The sequence below is a fragment of the Solenopsis invicta genome, chromosome 4 (assembly GCF_016802725.1).
Source record: "Solenopsis invicta isolate M01_SB chromosome 4, UNIL_Sinv_3.0, whole genome shotgun sequence".
Taxonomy (NCBI): Eukaryota; Metazoa; Arthropoda; class Insecta; order Hymenoptera; family Formicidae; genus Solenopsis; species Solenopsis invicta.
This window is the reverse complement of record NC_052667.1, coordinates 22,668,988-22,689,573: the sequence shown is the minus strand read 5'-3', so window position 1 is coordinate 22,689,573 and position 20,586 is coordinate 22,668,988. Positions and strand designations below refer to the sequence as shown.

The window sequence follows — 20,586 nt, the reverse complement described above, 5'->3', positions numbered from 1 at the left end:
GTCGACTTATCGAATAATCACATTATACATACACGAACAATTTGTGTCAGCTCTTACTTCGCGTTACTTAATTGGCCCTATTTAATTTATTTGATTTAAGTTTATAAAGTTTAATATAATTTCTTATTAATAAGTGCCTCGTATGTATGAGCGACACGCGAGACAAGCAGTCAATTTACGTTGCATATGTAAAATAAAAAATCGTCTAACAAATCTAATTTGCACGTACCTTTAATAAATCCAATGTGACCTTTATTCCCAGAGTAAATTTCTTGAACATTCTGAAACAAAAATAGTTTCAACGATAATATAACACGTAAAATATGTACGACGAGATAAAGCATGAATAAGAAATAAATCTTGTTCATCGCGATTTCACTATTTTGCAGCGTTGCGAGTTGATGAAATAGCCTGTGGATTGTGCTGCTAGTTTTTTTTTCTTAATGTTAAACGAGTATATTTTAGCGTTATTTGTTTATCAAATAACCTGCAGTTTTCTCTATTTTGTAATTGATTGCATCAATATATTAATACGTTTACGTTAGTCGTTACATTTGCGTTAAACAAATCACGTTTCCTGGCTCACTGTTTGGAGATAGAGCTTAGAATTCTTCTTTTTTTTTTGTTAGTAAACACTTAATTCCCTATATATGGTATTTTACACATGCGAGTTTGCTTGTGATGAATCTGTCTCGCAAATACTCCGCGCGCACCGCGCCGAGCTATGTAATTAAATCTTGTCAATCTACGCGTCTCGTCAAATATTTAATTCAAATATTACTCCCGCGTAGCTTTGATGGTACTTGTTGGTATCGAACGCATATATATTCTGCTAGTAATAAAAATGTAACGTGATAAGCAATTTTTGAAATTCGATATTATATATTTGTATTGTTCGTAGATAGAAAATAAAAATGCAGGAGAAATGTGTATACGGAACAACAAATAGTATCAAAACTGTGATATAAAAAAAACATTTTCCGGCCTTTTTCAGTCAATTTTCATCAAATTCAACTATGGAGCATGCATGCGCAAAAAAAATGATATTCTTGTGCTAAAGAAAATAGTTACTTAATTTTAGTTTGCGTATATTCGCTCTCCTATTTTCTTTTCCTTTAATTCTTCATTTTAAACTCTTTCTTTTTCTTTGTTTTTCTTTCTTTTAAAATTTTTTCTTTTATAACCTTTTTTATACAAATAAACTTCTAACTTTGGTAAAAAGTTAATAAATTATAGTTCGTGTGTTTTTTTTTCAAAAATAACTAGTTAAAATTAAAAATTAAATCATTTAAAATTCACTAAGTTAAGTTAAAAATTATTAACTTTATTATTTAACTTTTAATTTTATAATTACCCTACCCTGCAAATCAGTTATGAGAGTTTGTAACACGGTGAGAATCAAGATCTTCTTAAAAATCGTGATAGTCTCGCACAACGAGAGATACTCCGCTCACCCAAGGCGCGCGTCGTGCACGCCGGTTAATGCCTTCCCACTCGGGTCGTTGACCGACCACGGTCCCATCAGACGAAAGCACGTGCGCGCTGTCTGGGCCGCCTCCCCACTCTCCTCGGCCGACGCACGTGCGCCTGTCTGACGAGACCGCGTGCGGTCAACGACCTGAGTGGCGAGGCATTAACCGGCGTGCACATGCGCCTTGGGTGAGCGGAGTCTCTCTCGCTTCGCGAAACTACTTCGCAAAGATCTATTTATTAGTAATGCAAGTGTGTAGTTATAATTGAAAAAAACATTTCATATTTAAATGAAAACAAATAGCATTCAAGAATAAAAATATACGTGAGTTAAGAATTTATTTTTTTGTGTGCACTTATTAAAGGAAAGAGAAATCGAGTATTTGCTTTTTTAGTCGTAGAATTGATATTTCTCTGCGTGCACAAAGGAAAATTTTAATTTTTTAAATATTTTTAAAAAAAATTACCACTATACATATTTATATTATTTGTGTATAATATCTCTCTTTCTCTCTCATTTAAATTTTTTGTTAGCTCTAAAGCTTTATGCATATTCGAGATAACAAATATGATATTTTCCTCATTATTTATTTAATCAACTCATTCAGTCAATTGACCTTTTACTGTATACAACAATACATGATTTACATCAGTGCTCACAAATATTAGCGTTACACATTAGTGAACAGGCCAAATTTTACTGCTTATACACAGCATCAATGGAACCCCATTTATATTCGCAAACAATTCAATCCATAAAGAGAGAGAGAGAGAGAGAGAGAGAGAGAGAGAGAGAGCAATTGCCGTATGCATTATGTGAAAGCGCATCGACGTAATCCCGTTCTGATTAGCAAACTTTTTAAATGCTTTCATTAAAGCACCATTGCATAAGTAGCTCTTAATCTACGGAGCTCTACAGAAGATCTACAGGTCAAGTTCAACTCCCGTTATCGAAATAAAGCAGATCGCTTACGGAGAGCTGTATAGCTGTCCTCGACATACAAGCGTGCGTTTATGACTGCATTTTCCTTAACCCCAGGACTGACATTTCGTCCTCGCGAATAATCGTGGACGCAGTTTCCACGTCCGCTACGGATTTTCCCACGTAGCAGCGAATATCAAGTAAGAGCTATTCCCTCGGTCGTTGACAATCGTTCTGCATTTCACCGGTGCAGAAGCGCGCTGAATCCTCCACAAGGCGGCATCTTGACCCCGGTATTTTTCAGTATACCGGGTACAGCGGTGAAGACTCAATTTCGAGTACTCCTCCCGGAGGCCCTTCGGCCTTTCAGCCGATCCTCTTACGCTCTCGTCTTTACGTGCCTTCCTGAGCATCGTCGAGATGCTATCCGGAGGAAAACGCCGGACGGGTCGTACCGATCTCTCCAGCGTGCTCCAGTTGAATCGGCGCAATGGAGTTCGTTCCGATTATCCCGGATCCGGGGTTCTTCCGAGCCGTCAAATATTTTTTAAATTAATCGTAGAGCATACTCGACATTTTTAATTTATCTCGATGATGTATGAAATTATATCAAAAAGTCCGAGTTCTTTTTTTACAGATTGAAAAGTCATGCTTATTAGATTGCATACGTAAGATAAGAGAAACTGTTCCGAGCTTCCATAGCTCCTCGAGAAAGTGCATATGAAATAGAATTGAATAATAGAGAATACATATAACGTAACTGCTTATTACCGTTTAATAGAATTAATAGGATCGCATTCTAACGCGTAAGAAATTTAAAGAGCGATTTAAAGGAAGAATTAAGATTAAGAAGAGATGATTAAATCGAGAACACAAATTAGTTTTAACAAGTAAGAACGTGCAACGATTATTTGCAAATCGCTTCTACTTTAGTCTTCCGGGATACCGGAGCAATGAGCAGTCTCTGATCCGCGCTACGTAAGTAATGAAGTAATCTGCACGTACATAGGAGCCGTAATTACCAGCGGCATTAGGTGCGGCCATCTTTGCGGTATGTTTATGATAACGGTATGTAGGATTAGTTTCTTTGGCATTTACATCTCGCACCTCGTATGGATAAACACAAAGTTATCGTGAGGTAAAGCGTAGTAACGATCGCTTGTAATCAGCGAATTTGCGGCCGAGCCTTATCTACCTGTACATTGTCCATACAATGCAGCTTGCTTACCGCGGTATCAACCTAAATACGTCTATATACCATTCAGGAAATCTCTCATTATATCACGGGAATTGCGACAACGACGTGATCATAATTGCTGCTTACACTCAGTCACGTACGTCGGGAGCTTTCCTCGCTTAAGCACCTGCAGTAAATTGTAGTAAGTCAAAACAATGAACGATTGCAGATCAACAAGCGCGGCCTAACGAGCATAGTTGTATTGCTGGGAGAATGACAGAAATTGTACGAATAATTTTCTCTCGAAAATTCGGTTGGTTAAATCTTTTTACCCTTTTAAATGCGTCGAATGTAAAAATGATGTCGGACTAATCAATCAAAATTGAACAATGTAACTTCAGTGCAACTTCAACCAGTCCAATTAAATGTTAAACTGTAAACTAGAGACAATAATTGCAAAACTGCTTCTTCGCCAAATGAAAAAAAAATCTCCGCGGATCATTATTATATTTTATATTATTTCGCGTTATAACAGTACTAAAATTTACGAGATTTTGAGAAATAAAAGTTAAAAATAATCTGTCCACACAGATGCGAAATACCATCTTGACTTCTGAATCGGCAAACGAGTCGACCGTGGATAAGATCTCTCGAGAATAAAACGAAAGGAGCCTCGACGACAATCGCGCGAGAGGATATGAACCGTTGGAAACTTATTCAGAAATCACAGGACGGAGTAACAAAAGTTTTACGGTCGAGTTCCACGGATAGCTGAAAATTAAATCCCACCGAGAGCAGGGAATGTTCGATCTTATAATGCGCCCCAGTGGCAATCGGCATATGATCATTCATCACAGCCATTTCTCATCTCTTTACACAAGTTTGAGGTACGCCGATAATAATTCAATAACCAACGCTTTGACTAATTTCGTTTGAGACCACTCGACATATGAAAAATTGTTATAAACGAGCGATTCTCAGATCAGATGATATACTTACAGTTTATTGATATCTTTTATCGACAATCGATCGATATCTTTCATATCTTGATAGTTACACGGCCACGAATATTTGAGATTAATTCTTGGAAAAGTAAATATTACAGTAGCTGTAAATACTGATTAAATTCGTTAAATGTGCATCACGTTGAATACATCATTTGCTTAACATTTTATTAACGCCTCAATTATTTTGCATCGTATTAGAACAGCCAGTGTAGCAGTCGCATGTATATTGAAAATTTCTATTTTAAAATGTTCTATTTTTATATATTTTTATATGTCCATTTTATAGAAATGTACGCTCGTCGAGAAAAAAAATTGAAAAAGTGAACAAAGCGATCATACGTGCTCACGAACGATTTTAATTTTAATGAAAGTTCGCGTGTATGTTTGATTAATTTTAGAGGTGCACAAAAGACATACGGCAAGCATAAAATACTATACAATTTTGTTTTCTACGGCGTAATTTATTTAACGTGACTGCTCGCGTTTCTCAAAACTTTGCGATTTTGTGCGGATGTTCTCGTGAAAAGTACGGGCACGAATTACCCGTACGTGCGCTCGACGATGCAAATGAAACAATTGACGTAAATATTTGAACGTCGCATCTGCATTTACTTTTTGCCGTTGCGCTCATGGGTTTAAATAGACCTGCATAAAACACGACTAAGACAAGCGCAAGATACCCGACGTCTTTTCGCTTGCCCGCTAAATAAAACCAAGCGTGTCAAGTGCGGTATAAGAAGCGACACGAGACGGCATGCAGAACAACACGGTGGAAATAGCGGGCTTTATATTCGTAATGCGCATTGTTGAGCACGATTCTCTCTTATCAAACATGAATTTATACGAAAAACTGCATGTAAATGGAAAGAAACTTTCAGCCGAGGATTTGTTTGAATTATTAATATTACGAATTACAGTCTATTATATTGCATTCGCTTCGAAACTGTAAAGGATTTATGCACTTTGATTAAAGCACTTGTTCTGATATCAAGTAGCGAAAAAATATATCTGGAATAAATTTTATAAATTCAGATACGCAATTATTTAATTAATACAAAAGAAAATTCATTTAATTTGTAAGGAAAAATCCAAATAAATTGTATTAAAATATCTGAAATACAAAAAATGATAAAAAAGTTATAACAAAAAGATTATAATTTGTATACATATATTTCATCGAAGTACTCATTTTAATTTTCTAACACTTCGACTTCGCAAAATAAACGAGGAAGCTAAATTACGCGTTTCGGAAAGTTGTCGCACGCGACGATCAGATCTATGCAATAATGGTCGAAAAATATTGCACGTCGGCGACGCATAATTCACATCGGGGAGGGGCCAGCTCGATCATTAACAAATATCGCGAGGAGCCGTTGGTAAAAACTATCCGAAAGAGGAAATGAATCGGACCGGGGGAAAATCGTGATTGCGCGGCGCAACGCGACGACGGCGGCGGCGGCGGTGGCGGTGGCGTCGGCAATAAACCACAAATCATTGTTTTATGAATATTCAGAACCGGCCGCGAAAATAACGTCGGTTGCGGGAGATCGATCGGCATTTCCTTCCTTCCTCTATCCTTATGCCGCCGTTTTAAGCTCGCCTTATGCAAATGCGACCATCGGTCCGTCCGCACATCTCTCGTTCCCGCGCCGCCGCGTTCGTTCGCTCATCCCACCACGGTGATGCCACGGTGCACGCGTCGCGATTCCCAACGACGGTGACGAACGGATGAACAATGACGCCGAGAGAGCAGAGCCATCTCTTCCTCCCTTTTATCCGTCTTCTTTGGGAAGTCCCGCGGTTAAGAGATCAGAAGAAAAATGGTCGGTAACAATCCGCTCTCGTGACCTGCCGAACGAAGCGGGGAAACCCAGTTAAGCGCGCATCCGATGAAAAAGAGGGAGAAAGGGAGGAAGAGAGAGAGAGAGAGAGAGAATCGCTCGCGTCTTCTCTCCTTCCTTCATTTTTTTCTTCCTTTTACAAATTTACTGGCTACGCCCGGGAATGAAATTACCGAAGTCCATCGCGAACTTTCCGTACCGTCGACGATAAATTCGTGTTGCCTTCCGCAAACGTTCCGCTGGGAGCGTTAGAAAACCCATCGTCTGTGACTAATTCGCGCTTGATTTCTTCGCACGCGCATCCGAAAAAGAAATTCGCATTCGTGTCATTGCGAGAGCGAAAGAACGGCGGGAGGAGGGGGGGGGGAAGGAAGTAGAGGGGGAAACAGAGAGAGGGAATCCAAGTGATCCAAGCGTTTCATCTAATTTAGGTAATTAGATTCCTCGAATCTTTAATAATTGAAGTGCCATTTTTTTCGGACGCTTTCCAAGTACGGTCGGAAATTACATTCATTTCCGTTAAATCCGTGCTCTCGAAATATATCTGAATGGCACAGCCGCGCTCATGAAATAAGCTGAAAAAACCAGATGCAATTCTTATCCGGGATGTTCGCGCAACGAGCACCGGCGCGGCGCGGTTTTTTTATTTTTTTTTATTTCGCGCTGAAAATATGAAATCTCCCCGGTATATTTTCGCGCTGGTGAACGTAATTTAATTACCGCCACGGATGTTGCCTGATATTTGCGAATGTAGATAATTAAAAATGGTGCCTGCCATTATTTTAATAACTTCCATAAAAGCCCGAGCCCCGGGCTTTGACGGGAAGTTACATCAGCGCGTGGTATTTTTCAGTTTTATCGGCCGCTCCGGGTATTCCCCGAACGAGTTTCAAAACTGATTCTGATTCTGATTTCTGGCTTGCTCAAGACGGGCATACGCCCGCGCCGAGACAGACGCGACGTCTCTTTTACAACGGCGTGTAATTTCCGCGGTCGCGGAGCAATGAGTTTAACTTACGGCTTTGACGGCCGCCGCCACGGTCTATTTCATCTTCTCTTTATCTGCTTCTCTTTCTTGCGCGGGGAACGGCAGCGAAAGCGATCGATGCGATAAGGATGATTCGCGGATGATACGCAACCCTATGTACCGTGTGTACACATAAACCGAGTGTACATAATAAACATTCGTGCTCGAGTTTATACGCTTCCGGATGTTAATAATATCCGGAGACAAATATGGAATTAATTTTCATATCGGATTTTGGGAATTTAGCGGAAAGTCATGAAAGCAAAGAATATTAATTACATCCGGGATTAAAAAAGTCTTCCACTTTGTTGAGACTCAGGAAAAGCATGTTTTCATTTTCCTACACAAAAAATATTTATAAAAAAAAACTTAAGAAAAGATTAAAATGTTTAAAATAATCTTCGAAAGGCTTTTGTCAATTTTCCATTTTTTGATATTGATTCTAGGTCAGTCGATGCACAGCATCATATACATTAAGAAATTTTTTATTTTTATGTTTCGGGTCAATCAGTGGCTTTCAATCATTTTCGCACAGTAAATTTGCAGTCCTCAATTTGACGTCACCAATGCACCACCTACTGGACAGTCTGCGATAATAAAAAAATTACCATAATCCATAATCCATAATCCATAATCCATAATCCAAACAAAAATCAATATGTCTACAAGTTGCATCTTAATTCCTTCAATATTTGTCTACAAAAAATTTTTTGAAAACTTTTTCCAATCACGACAAAGTAAAATACCCCCTTAGCTTTAAATAATATTTTTGCTGGAACTTTTATATCCAGAAGCAATTATTAAACAAGATATTTTATTTGTTTCAATTTTTAAAATTTATTTATTTTTTAATTCTATGGTCTATGTACTCATCGAATTTGCACAATTGCAGTCTAAGAATCTGTGCAGACAAACACGGTAAAAGTTTTCTTCGAAAACAATCAACATACACTTGATGTGGCAAGAACTAAATATCAACTGTATTCAGATCTACGAGCATGTTAAACTTCTACGACAAGGAGGTTCCTCGGTCCGGACACTTGGATGGCTGGATTTTCGGATCTGTAACTGTTCGCGGGACAAATACACGAAGATCTCCGATAAAGTAATAGTTCTGCAGGAATCGGGGCGAAAAGAAGAGGGGAGGGATGCTCGCGGGGATATTCTACGAGAGTTTGTAGCCCCTTTGATCGCGCAGAGATCTCTCCGGATCGGCGGCGACGGGAGAGAGAGAGAGAGAAAGAGAGAGAGAAAACGCGAGTATCCGATCCCTTAAGTGTCCCCCGAGGCGGCGAACAAACTTACGATATTTTCCTGTCGGCGGGAATCATAGGTTAGGCAAATAACGCTTGGTATTTTGAGCGGACGGACACAAGGGCGGGTTTGAACGTCGCGACTTTCTTATCCGCGTATCACTCAGCTTTCCGCTGAAGCGACGTCCAAAGTTGCTCGCGCAAACTTTACCGCGCCGCGCACGTACGTCCTCGGAACGGAAAGAAGTTGCCGTAACATGCATCTAACAAGAATTTCGATAAAACGTTATGTATATTAAATTTCAGTGCTGTAAATATCCAAAAACTAAACAGACCTCTTTCTCTTTCTCTACCGAAAAATATGATAGTAACCGGTGTCGTCTACATTGATTCTGAAGGGTTCTTTTTCACCTACAGGAGTAAAACGATAAGTAATTCTTGTAAAAAAAAGGAGATTTTATAATTAAAGCTTTCATAATTAATGCTGGTGATTAAATTTCAACAATAGCTCAGAATTTTTTATCAATACAAAATTGATAAATGTCCACTCACAAGTAATGCCGAGCGAAAAAATCTTTTCTAAGGCTAGTGTGCATAATTTATAATTTCAGAGAATTCGACTTATAATTTTACGCATCATATAAAAAAAAAAGAAATATTTGAATCACAACACATATATTAAAATAGGACTATCCAAAAAATCATTTATTTCAATTTCTTGCCTCTTCCAATTCTATTATATTTTTCTTCACTTGATCTTAAAGTTATTTTAATTTTTTTAGATGTCATCAAAATATTTTTAAAGCTTGAGAAAAATGGAAAAACTTTCAGAAATTTTTAAGTTGTATAGGAAAAAGAAAATCTTTTTAAATTCGACTTTCTATAAACGTACTGACATAAATAAATCGTAGATAAAGTTACGATAAAAAAAAATGTCAAAATTATTATTTTTAACACCGCGGCCACCGTTTGACAGAAAGCTGTGAAAGTAATTAATTCGCCAGGATGGTCATAAATCTTGGATGCGCTTCTCATGTGTCCGTGATAATACGCTACTGTAAAATTAATGGAGTTTATAGCCGAACGTCGAGTTCGCGGTAAATTGTACGAGAGTGAAGCAGGTGAAACGTTTCCGACGAAAGCCACGCAGCATATATTCGCAGGGTAGAATACGCTCTAATTATACACCGTCGCAACGCAATTATCCCGGTATGATGAAGCTATTACTGGCACTGTGAACCGGCAGAAATAATCTTTATCGTTGATAAAACTTTTCCGTTGTCGTATTTTTAATCCAAAATCAATTTGAATCGGACGAATTTATTCGAAATTGTCTCGCTGTTGAAACTTTTTCATAAATATTTTTCACTGAAGCTACTGCTCAAATATTCTTCATGATGCTTTTAAATGTTAAACGCACGTCTTTCCAATACTACGCAAAAGTGAAAAATTTAAATAAATAAAAGGAACGTCCGATTAATAGTTTGATTTTAAAATATATGTATAATTGTTATATAAATGCACGTTGCTCTTCACGTTTTTACACTGCACATTAGTTATAATAAAAAGTAAATTAAAATATTAATCTTTTATTCAATTTCTTAGGCGATAGTTTTCCTTAGTAATTAAAGTACATCAATAATTTCAACATCACTTATTGTCTTTTAAAATTTTGCAATATCTAATAAAATAAACGTTTTATTGCGTATAAAAACTTTATTAACCTTATTTAATGAAAAATAGCTGATCCATAATATTTCTTGTTAATTTTGCATTAAAATTGTAATAATTCGTTTAATAATAAATTTTAGTTTTATTGATAAAATATAAAACTGTCTTAGTATCGCTAAGACTTTTTGATAAAGAAATTATTTTCTTATATTACGACAAATATTGTTAAGTCAATAAATTATTTGATAGCTACAGCTATGCTCACCGCGTTTAGTCTGGATAAATAGAATACAATTATTATGTGTAGTCAACAATTATATTATCGTGATTCGGTAGCTTGTAATCGAGATCGGTCAGACAAAATTACGTACGTTCCTGTGAACACATAAAATCAAAGTGAAATGAAACACGGTCAATTAATGTAACTTAATCTCTTTCGCTAACGAAAAGGCAACAAAATCTATTAGACTGCATTGATCTATGCTGGGTATGTTGCGCAATTATTGTGCTTCATTCGATATATCATGCACTAAAATTTACTAAAATACTAATTTAAGAATAAAAGTTTTTAAATTTAATTTTTTCAGGTGTTATCAACTTACTAAATAGCATATTGAATATTACCTATATGTCAACAAAAAAATGACACAAAAATTAAATTTATACTTTTACGTATATTTTTATTTATACTCTGATCTGAATTTTAATTTAATTTGTATTAGTATTAGTATTGTGTTAAAAATCATACATTATACATAACTGAATTTCTCTGCGTTGCTAGCTAATGCAAATGCTTTTCAGTCTAATTTATGCTGCGTCTCCATAAATTAGCATAATAAGTATGTAATGCACGTAACAATGAATTAGCTTGTTGAGTAACTATCATTAAAGTATAATTAGGCTGTTTAAAATTAAGTAATCAATGTTCCAATAACAGTGGACATAAATATCTGCAATACTAATACACAAATATCGTAAAAATAACACTTTCTCTTGCATCCAAAAACGCAGAAAGAAAGTATTGCACGGTATGTTCATAAAGAATCCACATTCTGTTTTACAACGAAAAATATAAATCATATACTTCTTTAATTGTGAGTACATTTTCTGTAAACATATTGCTAGAACAATTTAATTAGATCTTGTTTCTCTTCTTTTTCAATTGAGTAAATTCGGCGATGGTATATTTAAAACTTTCAAAATCTTTGAATTCAATAATCGAACTACAGTATTTAAAATCGCGTAAAAGAATCGCTTCCCATTCCCGTTCTACATTTTTGCATCTACTAACTCAGCTGCTAGTGTGCGCACGCATGTCGCATTTCGTATCTGCAGAACGAAGCAAAACGTCGTTAGACCTGAGGTCCGCATTAAGCTCAGGTGACTGAATGATCGCGACATAATCCCAATTACAGCCCCACAGATTGCGTAAAAAGCTTTTCTGCGACGTGTGAGTGTAGCTCGGGACGCTCTGAAAGCGTAGAACGTGTCACATCGCATATTTCGCGGAGTGGTTTTGTTCGCATCCCTCGTTTTTATTATCATTTATACTGACGTCTACGTATACGTCATCTCGCACCCGACAGGACATCATAGCGCAGGCGGAAATGTGGAGAATGAGAAATAAGCTTGGCAGTATGTAATTAGAAATGTCGTCGCGCGCTATTGAGATTGAAAGCGAGTCAGCTGACTTCGTGCTTTTACGCATATTTTAACAAGGTAATTCGACAAAGTGAAGAAGGTATGACATTTTTATTAAATTAAACGTTGACAGTAATGTTTGAATTGTGTAATAAATAATTAGTCAGTCGCTAGAAAGAAAAGACGCATTATTAATTAACACAAGAAAATAATTATATGTATTTCTCGTTTATTTATTACACTGAGAAAAAAATTGTTTTCAATGAAAAAAATACATTTTCTTAAAACCATATTATTTTGATGCAAGCATTTGTTTGTTGTTTAAATAAAAATATGTATTTTTAAATTAATATACATATCTTATCTCAAGTATAATATATAATTTTACTTTTTACATTAAAATAATGAGTTTATAAATAAATTAATAATATTATTAAACTTAATTAGTTTCCTTAGATTTAAAAATCTTATTATTTATTATATAAAAATATAAAAATAGTCTAACAGTAAGTAATTTCTAGAACTATGAGAAACAATTACTTGAATAAAAATTATTTCTTCAATTTATTTACATAATTATTTCAATTAAGAAATTTTTAATTTGACTGCAAATAAATAAGCCATTGGGACCCATCGAGTAAATAACTTTTTTGGGTTAAGTAAAATTTTTTTATTGCAAGACATTTTTTCTCTTAGTGTATATATAAAAATACCTGTTTTATATTCTTATTCTTAAATTAAAATTAATAAAAGCAAGTAAATAATGGTGCAATAAACATAATGTAAATGATGTATATTCATAAAGAAAAGGCGAAAGAAACATGATTTAATAATTCATTATTCATTTACAAGTAAATGTTGACAAAAGAAAAATAAGAATAATAGAAAAAAGATAGAAAAGTAAGCAAGGTTAATGAAGAATGTTCTTACGTTAGTGAGCGAATTACATTAATACATTATACTGTAAAGAAGTCTTTAACTTTATGCTGAAAATTTAAGCATGTTGGACTTTACTGTGCAACATAATAAAAGGCTTAAACCTTATAAGTGTACGGAGACGGTAAGATCTCAGAAAGCTAATCCGGTAAAGCCAATGCTAAGAAACTTAACTTTAAGAGCTCTGCTTTATTCATTCCTAAAGAAGATAATTCGCAAGTGTACTCTTTCCCAGGTATTGTAAAATTTTCTCTACCGGTGTTGCATTATATATATTTTTTTCGTTCCCGGTTAATTGCTGATATGAGTGTAATTAAGATGCATAAGAAAGCTTTCATTACACACAGCTGAAGGGAAATATACTATGTAGGAAATTCTGTGCTAACTTTACACTTCCGTTTTCATTAAATTGTAACCAACCTTTCACAAAACAACTCTTGCCCTCACTACGTACGACAAAATTCTCAAAAGTATCTCGCAAGTACCACTTGGACGCCGGCAAAATAAAATATGCTTGCTAAAAGCTGCTGTTGAAATTCGCGGGCTAATTTCATCAGAGTTCATAAGCGTCATTAAAGTTTACGCTTTAACTTTAAAGTGCAGTAAACATCGTGTACCAGCATCCTCGCGAAAAGCGCCGACCTTAATCGATACACGCCGGCGCGGCGTCGTCGCCGTCGTTCCGGATCGACAAACCACCGTCCCCTTGGGCGCTTTTTCCGTCCTTTCCGCTGCATCCGATCGTCGCAAAGCGACGACCGAGCTTGCTCAAAGGAACCCAGAGAACCATTAAACGATGCAAAGGGGCGACAATGGCCATGCCGAGGCGACAAAGGCGATCGCACGCGTTCTTCCTCTATCATTCCCTTCACTAGTTCGTGCTCCTTCTGTTTTTTTTTTCCCCGAAGCGACAGTAATGAGACATGCGAGATGCGAGAACTTAGTTTTTGATAGAGAAATAGGTTCCAAACATTTCTTTCGGAAAGATTAATTACTAAAATTATATTATTTAATTTTGCAACCAATAAGATTGATAACAAATAGTAATTTTAATATAATACTTTTATATATGGAATATCTTATATAAAGAATTATAATCTATTTTCCTCTGAATAACGTTCTGAATAAATAAGATATTAAGTGTAAATACATTTCTTACAATATATATTTTTAATTCTTTAATTGCATGAGATGAAAAAATTTAATAAAAAATAAATATATAATATTAAGCGATAAAAATTTTTAAAAAAGATATTAACATAAATGTGATAATACCTTACTCTACGCTTTGTAATATAATATTATTAATCCGGTATTAACAAAGACTCTGAAGTGAGTTCTAAAATGCACAAGAAGAAAGTCGCTCAAGTATTAAGAGCTTCATAATAAAAAAACTGTGTATAAAAAAAGTCGCAGTATGTTATACGGAACACTCTCAGATAGGTACAGACTCTAAACTAAATACCAAATTATTCGAGTACAATTGATATTCTGCACATTTTATTCAACCGGATTAAATTTAATAAAAAGTTAACAAATAAATTTTTAAGTATTTTTTTCTCAATGCATAAAAGAATTACAAAACCTTAAGCTTTCCTTTTTGTTTCTCTCTAAGCAGAAATAAAAAATGTTTGCTTGTAAAAGATATATTCATTAAAAGGAACGTAAAAAGTTAATAGGATAGAATTTTTAAAATTAGGGATTACACGCTTATGAATTTTGTAAAGAAAATTTTGTGATTCTATGCTGCATTCTGTAATTCTTCAAGTTGCGATTTAATAAGTGCTCTGGTTGTTAAGTCTAGTAAATATTGTTATTAAATATTATTTGAAAACGCTAAAGCTTTTGATTGCAAAAATATCAACAAAGTCAACAATATCACATATCCTCTAGCGATCTCATTTCTTTCCTTCTCCTCTTGTTCCATACACTTTTTCCTTTCTTTCTTTGAATCTTTCTGTCACAGTTAAGCCAGAAGCAGAGAAAGAGAGAGAGAGAGAGAGAGAGAGAGAGAGAGAGAGAAGTAGGAGGACCCAAGAGGAACTCGCTGACCGGCTCGCCGGCAGCGAGAGGGTGAGTATCAATTACACGGGTACCTCCCGTTAGAGTTTTCCGGAAATTCGCGTAGTAAGTCAAGCCCGGGGACACTGGAACTCCGGTGAGCGAACAATGCCGGCAGGCCGCGGGAGCTTTCGCATTTGCATATGAATTGGCGGAGTCCCCCAGGTCGGCGACGGACGCGCCGACCCTGGCCTCCGGGCACCTCCAACTGCCTTCATCGCCACCTTTGTCGGCCGACGAAGGTGGACGCATACGGCCAGGTGGTTAACATAGCTCGACTAGCTGGACAGTTGGAATTAACCTGAGGACGTTGTGTTGATGATTGGATACTCGGTCGATTCTCAATGTTTGCTCGAACGTCACGGTACATTTATCAACGAAATACCTCTTAGACGACCTATTTACTAGACTTAGCTACTAAAGCACTTATTAAATCGCAACTTGAAGAATCACAGAATGCAACATAGAATCACAAAACTTTCTTCGCAAAAATTTATAAGCATGTGCTCCCTAATTTTAAAAATTCTACCTATTAATTAAGACTCTTTACGTTCCTTTTAATTAATGTATCTTTTACACGCAAACGGCATTGCTGCATAGAAAGAAAAAAAAGGAAAGCTTAAAGCTCGGTAATTTTTTTCTTGCACCGAGAAAAAGATATTTGAAAAATTATTTGTGGGATGTAAATTTATTTCACTGAAATGAATCTTTACTTAAACACAGCGACATCAAATTTTATTTCTAGCAAATAAATCAATTAATAAAAAAAAATTAGATATTTTTCACAAAAAGAGATATGTTTCATCGAAATGTATATTTCGTCATCGTCGCAATCAAATCTTTTTATAACCGATAAATTAAAGAAAGTATCGCAAGTAATAATTGCTTGCTAATATTTCGACCTTTTTCTAGTATAGACTAAAGTTATTATTTTAGAAAATTACAAGACATACAGCAAAAACAATGATTTCGCGCTGCGACTGGCGAAGGAGACCACGTGAGATTCCATCTCTGCTCGGTACGTGTAACTATTACAACATATTTAAATTACGCGGTTAATTAAAGCATAATTACGATTCGGTCCGTAGAGAGAGCCGTCATGAAATTACATCTTGCGTGAGCACTTCCTCTTTCGGTTGGGCAAATTCCCCTCGGAGTAAAAGGGCCCGAAGGTGTGCCCAGACCACACGGGTATCGGGTTGTTTGCGATTTTGCGAGCGTAAACCAATTACATGTTGCGGAGACGCGGACCTCAGGCGTAACCAGCTCAGACACGCGGTCTCCCGATCGATTCGCTCTACAGACGTACGTACGTACGTACGTGCGCCAAGTGAGATTGATATTGCCTCGCGACGTATCTACGATAATTAGAGCAACACAAAATTCGATAAACGTTTCTTCACTTAAAACGGCAACAATGCGTTCTGCCATATCGATATGATTGCGTCTGTCAACGCGAAACGCTACGTGGCATATTGAAAGAGATCAATCATTTGTAAGTACCTATACTTCTCGTTGACAAATAAACGTTTCATTGAAATTGCGATGGGATTTTCATGTTAAAAGCGGTCTGGGCATATTCTCAGATCAGAGTTCCTCAAACTTATGTGGACCATTCTTTAAAACGGCAAACATCCACGACCCCATCTAGCTCTAGGGCAAGTGGAAATAGTAAAAATGATGGAAAAAGCAAATTGATTATTTATCCGTGTCACTTTATATTACTTTACTTTTACTACTTTTACAATTTTTTTATTGAATATAATTGTATAAATGTATTTATCAAATATATATAATGAGATATGAAGATGTGAAGAATGCACTTATTTCCTATTTCTGTTAATGACAGTTTTGACGTTGATATCAATGCGAATCATTTTCATATACAAGTTTGATAACCGCGCAATTTATTTCAAAATTTGACTTTGATTCCTGCTATCACTGACAATTTTCACAACCCATCTAAAATCGCGATCTATGTCAGTGGATGGTGTACCATTTTTTAGAAATTCTTTAGACTCTAGACGAGTATAAATATTTATTCATCTAGAGAAAGGTTTATTGCAAATTTAAACCTTTGTCTCTTCCAGAAAAATCTCATCCGTTCTCGTTAATAATTTCTCGATAGATTCGATCCACGACAACTCGCCAGTTCGCACAGCGACTGTTAAAGTTTCAATTAACTCTTCATTTATCGCTTACGTTTTTGTACGTTCTTGTATAATCGAATGAAAAAAAATGCAAAAGTTAAATGTACAATATTTTCCATAAAATAAATATTTAATATTGATGCTTGTAAAACATTATAAAAGTGTAACTTTCATATTTAGCAACACATATATATAATATGTATGGAAAAATATACATAAGCCAAATAGAGCATGATAAAGAATAAAAAAAATTCTTTTTCTTTCTGGTTAATAAATATATTTGTCGACGTATATATCAACCGGAACTTTCTCTCGCTTTAATCACTCACTACCGGCACTAAATTCGTTCATCTCGCGTAATTTACCAAACGGAGAGATCGGCGAACAGTGGAATACTGGCGCTTCAGGAATGTACGACGTACGTAGAAGTCGGAGGGAAATTAGTTTCATTCTTGCAGCTACTTGTTTAAAAGGAATCCTAATTGCTCCCTCGTGTAACCGATCTCCAAACGCATGGAACTTGCTGGAATCTTAAACGTGTGGACGCGCATACACGTATCGCGCATACAAATATCAGATGTTTCGCTGCTGCGGTCGAGAGTGGAAATTCTCATGGATAAATATATTATTACCTCGTGCCGCGTACATTTAAATTCGTTCGCGCATATCACTTCTTTATTTTTGCAGTTTGCCGAGAGGGGTACGTCATCGAGATCTTCGTGATGTACTTTACAAGCGATACGTAACTGTGCCGGGAGACGTTGCATCGCGGACGATCCAATGGGAACTTCGTCATTCATTATTCCGGCACGGTTGTATAATGCCTGAGAAATCCTGACAGTTATTACAGCGGCGTCGCAGGGATTTCTCCCTCGTCCCACCGGATTTCGAGATTCAGCGAATTACGGCAGCGGAATGGATTTACAATGTTTAATTTACTACTCGGACTGAGCAGGATTAAAGGCGCCGCCGGAAAATTATTGGCGCATAAAACGGACCGGATGATGCGGCATTGGTACGTGCGATTTCGTTACTCATTAAAAATGAAATTGAAGAGTCGAATAGTCAAGCGATAAGAATATAGAAAGTTTTCTATGAATAGAGAAAAATTCGTGAATCTCTCGATCGCGAGCTGCACCAAACTAAAATTATGAGACAGAGTGTAAGTGGTAAAGAAATTTGTCAAGCTGTATATTTACACACTTACATTCGTATTTAATAAACAGTTTGTACTTTATGTAAAAATATGTAAAAACGAAATACAAAATGTCTCGTAAATCATTCAATTTTTCGACTATCCTAATCTTGTATTCTTTTTTATACAAAACATTTTCAGAAATAAATTTATATAAAAAATAGGATAAAGGAGAGTTACCAAATGCGTATCACTCAAGTTATTTTTTTTATTAATTTCCCATTTGGTATATTGATTTTTACGCAAATGAACATTATAAATTAAAATTTAATATTTCAGCCTATTACAGTATTTAACCTTTCACTGAACAAATTAATTTATTATAAAATTTTTTGCAACATGCAAAAAGATTTAATAAATCTACAACGTACGCCTTTAAAAGTATTAAATTTATAAATTAAAATAATTGAAAGTATAAGAAATACTAAAACTATCTAAAAATTATTTATTTTTATTTATTTTAAATATTAATTTTATTAATGTATCGAAAAAAAATCAAATATCTAATAATTAATAAATAACAATGATGAAAAGGTCAGAATGTCAAAATAAAAATAAATTAGAATTTATTTTTGCAACTGACATTTTTTTTATATCAATTATTAGTTTTATTATATTTATCTAACATTAATAGTATTTATTATAATAAAATTTGTAACGAAGAAAACCTGATAGATTTTATAAAAATATTAATTTGATCTTTATAATTGCACGATTACATTATTATCAGTTACATATATTGATCAAAAATTAACATCAGTTATACCTAATCCTTTAAAGTATTGTCAAAACTAAACAAAATGTAAGCTGTAAAATTTTTGTCTATATTACTGATTTCATATTTATTCATGTCTTAGTCGTTTAATATTGAGTATATTAAGTAAAAATTTAAAATATCGACGAGGCAACCGAGGCGCATTCAGCAACTCTCCCTTATACATTATTATATCTTTGAAAAGATTAGATCACAAAGCATAATAAATTCCTTTGCTTGTCCTCCGAATGCTGCATTTGCATACCTTGATTCTTATTCTATTCCTTACTGATGTATTCAAGCTCGCGAGATCGTAGCGTTAAAAGCACAGGTAATAAATAAAGTCGCAAAGTGTAAATTAAAACAATTACGACGCCCTTATCTACTGCACGTAAGTAAATCATAAATTCAATCCGCGCTGGCTGACAAAAGAAAATGCAAATTTTGCTCTGGGAATGCTTGCAGTGGCACCTTGCAGTTTGTCGATCAATCATGCACTTGCCACCGTGCCCCACCCTGTGCGCGTTACTCTTCTGAAAGTAATTAATATAAGAAACACAGGCGAAGAGATAACGCGAGTGGCAAACGAGCCGCAATTAGGGCGGGGACGATGTGAGTCGGGATAACGGCCGCCCTCGCGTTCAGACGTCCGAGAAGGAACCGGAGGCATCAATAGCGGCTCATCCTCACCACCAGGTATTAACCTTTCACCGTCGAATTGGCATTGAGAATGCTGTTTACATCGGACGGTATAATCCCGCGACGGGTTATCCCTAAACCTACATTAACTTTAGCGCCGTCGTGAAAACCAATTAACCCGACGGGCCCGGTGTGACCCCCGGCCGTGCCATAAGGCCGTAATCGAGACACTTGGAAAATTAGCAATGTCCCGGAAAATGCCCTTGGTCATTAGCGAAAGGTGTCTCTCGTTGCAGACATTGCGTGATTATACCGCGGTATACTCGGCGTGGTAAACTTTGCCACCGGGAACGGCACCGAGGCGCGCGAGCTTACACGGAAATCTTCGAGTCCCCCTCCGAGGGGATTCCGTTCTTACGTGGAATCAACCTCTTCTCCCTTTATTCAAACTCAAATTTGTAAAAGCTTGAAATTCAGATCGCAACTATTGACATTGTTCGATCGATCGATGACGAGTGCGACGACTTTAGCGAGCCTTTAACGAGATGTCCTAAAGTCCGTCCTACTTTACCGATTAAACGCAATGATTTTGTGACAACTTTCGTATTACTTTTACAGATGCATTAATACATGTTTACAGTATAGACTTTACGCAGCGAACGAAAGAAAGTTTTTTAATTCTTTTTATCATTTCTTAGACGAATATGGCATTCATCAAGTTGTGACAATATTTACTTGATATAAAAGCTTTATATTTTGTACTTGTGAAATTAGTCTTCAGACATGTAGATAACGCGAAGAAAATAACGACAAGTTAGAATTAGACTTAGATACCTCATTCA

General features: G+C 35.9%; 1 long non-coding RNA gene across 1 annotated transcript in view; it reads right to left on the bottom strand.

Annotated features, from left to right (window-relative positions):
* LOC120357666 overlaps positions 1-20,586 on the bottom strand; it is a 58,931-nt gene that overhangs the window by 26,373 nt on the left and 11,972 nt on the right. The window contains exon 2 of the long non-coding RNA XR_005574682.1: positions 230-281. This is a non-coding gene — a long non-coding RNA (uncharacterized LOC120357666). The remainder of the gene's footprint in view (positions 1-229; positions 282-20,586) is intronic.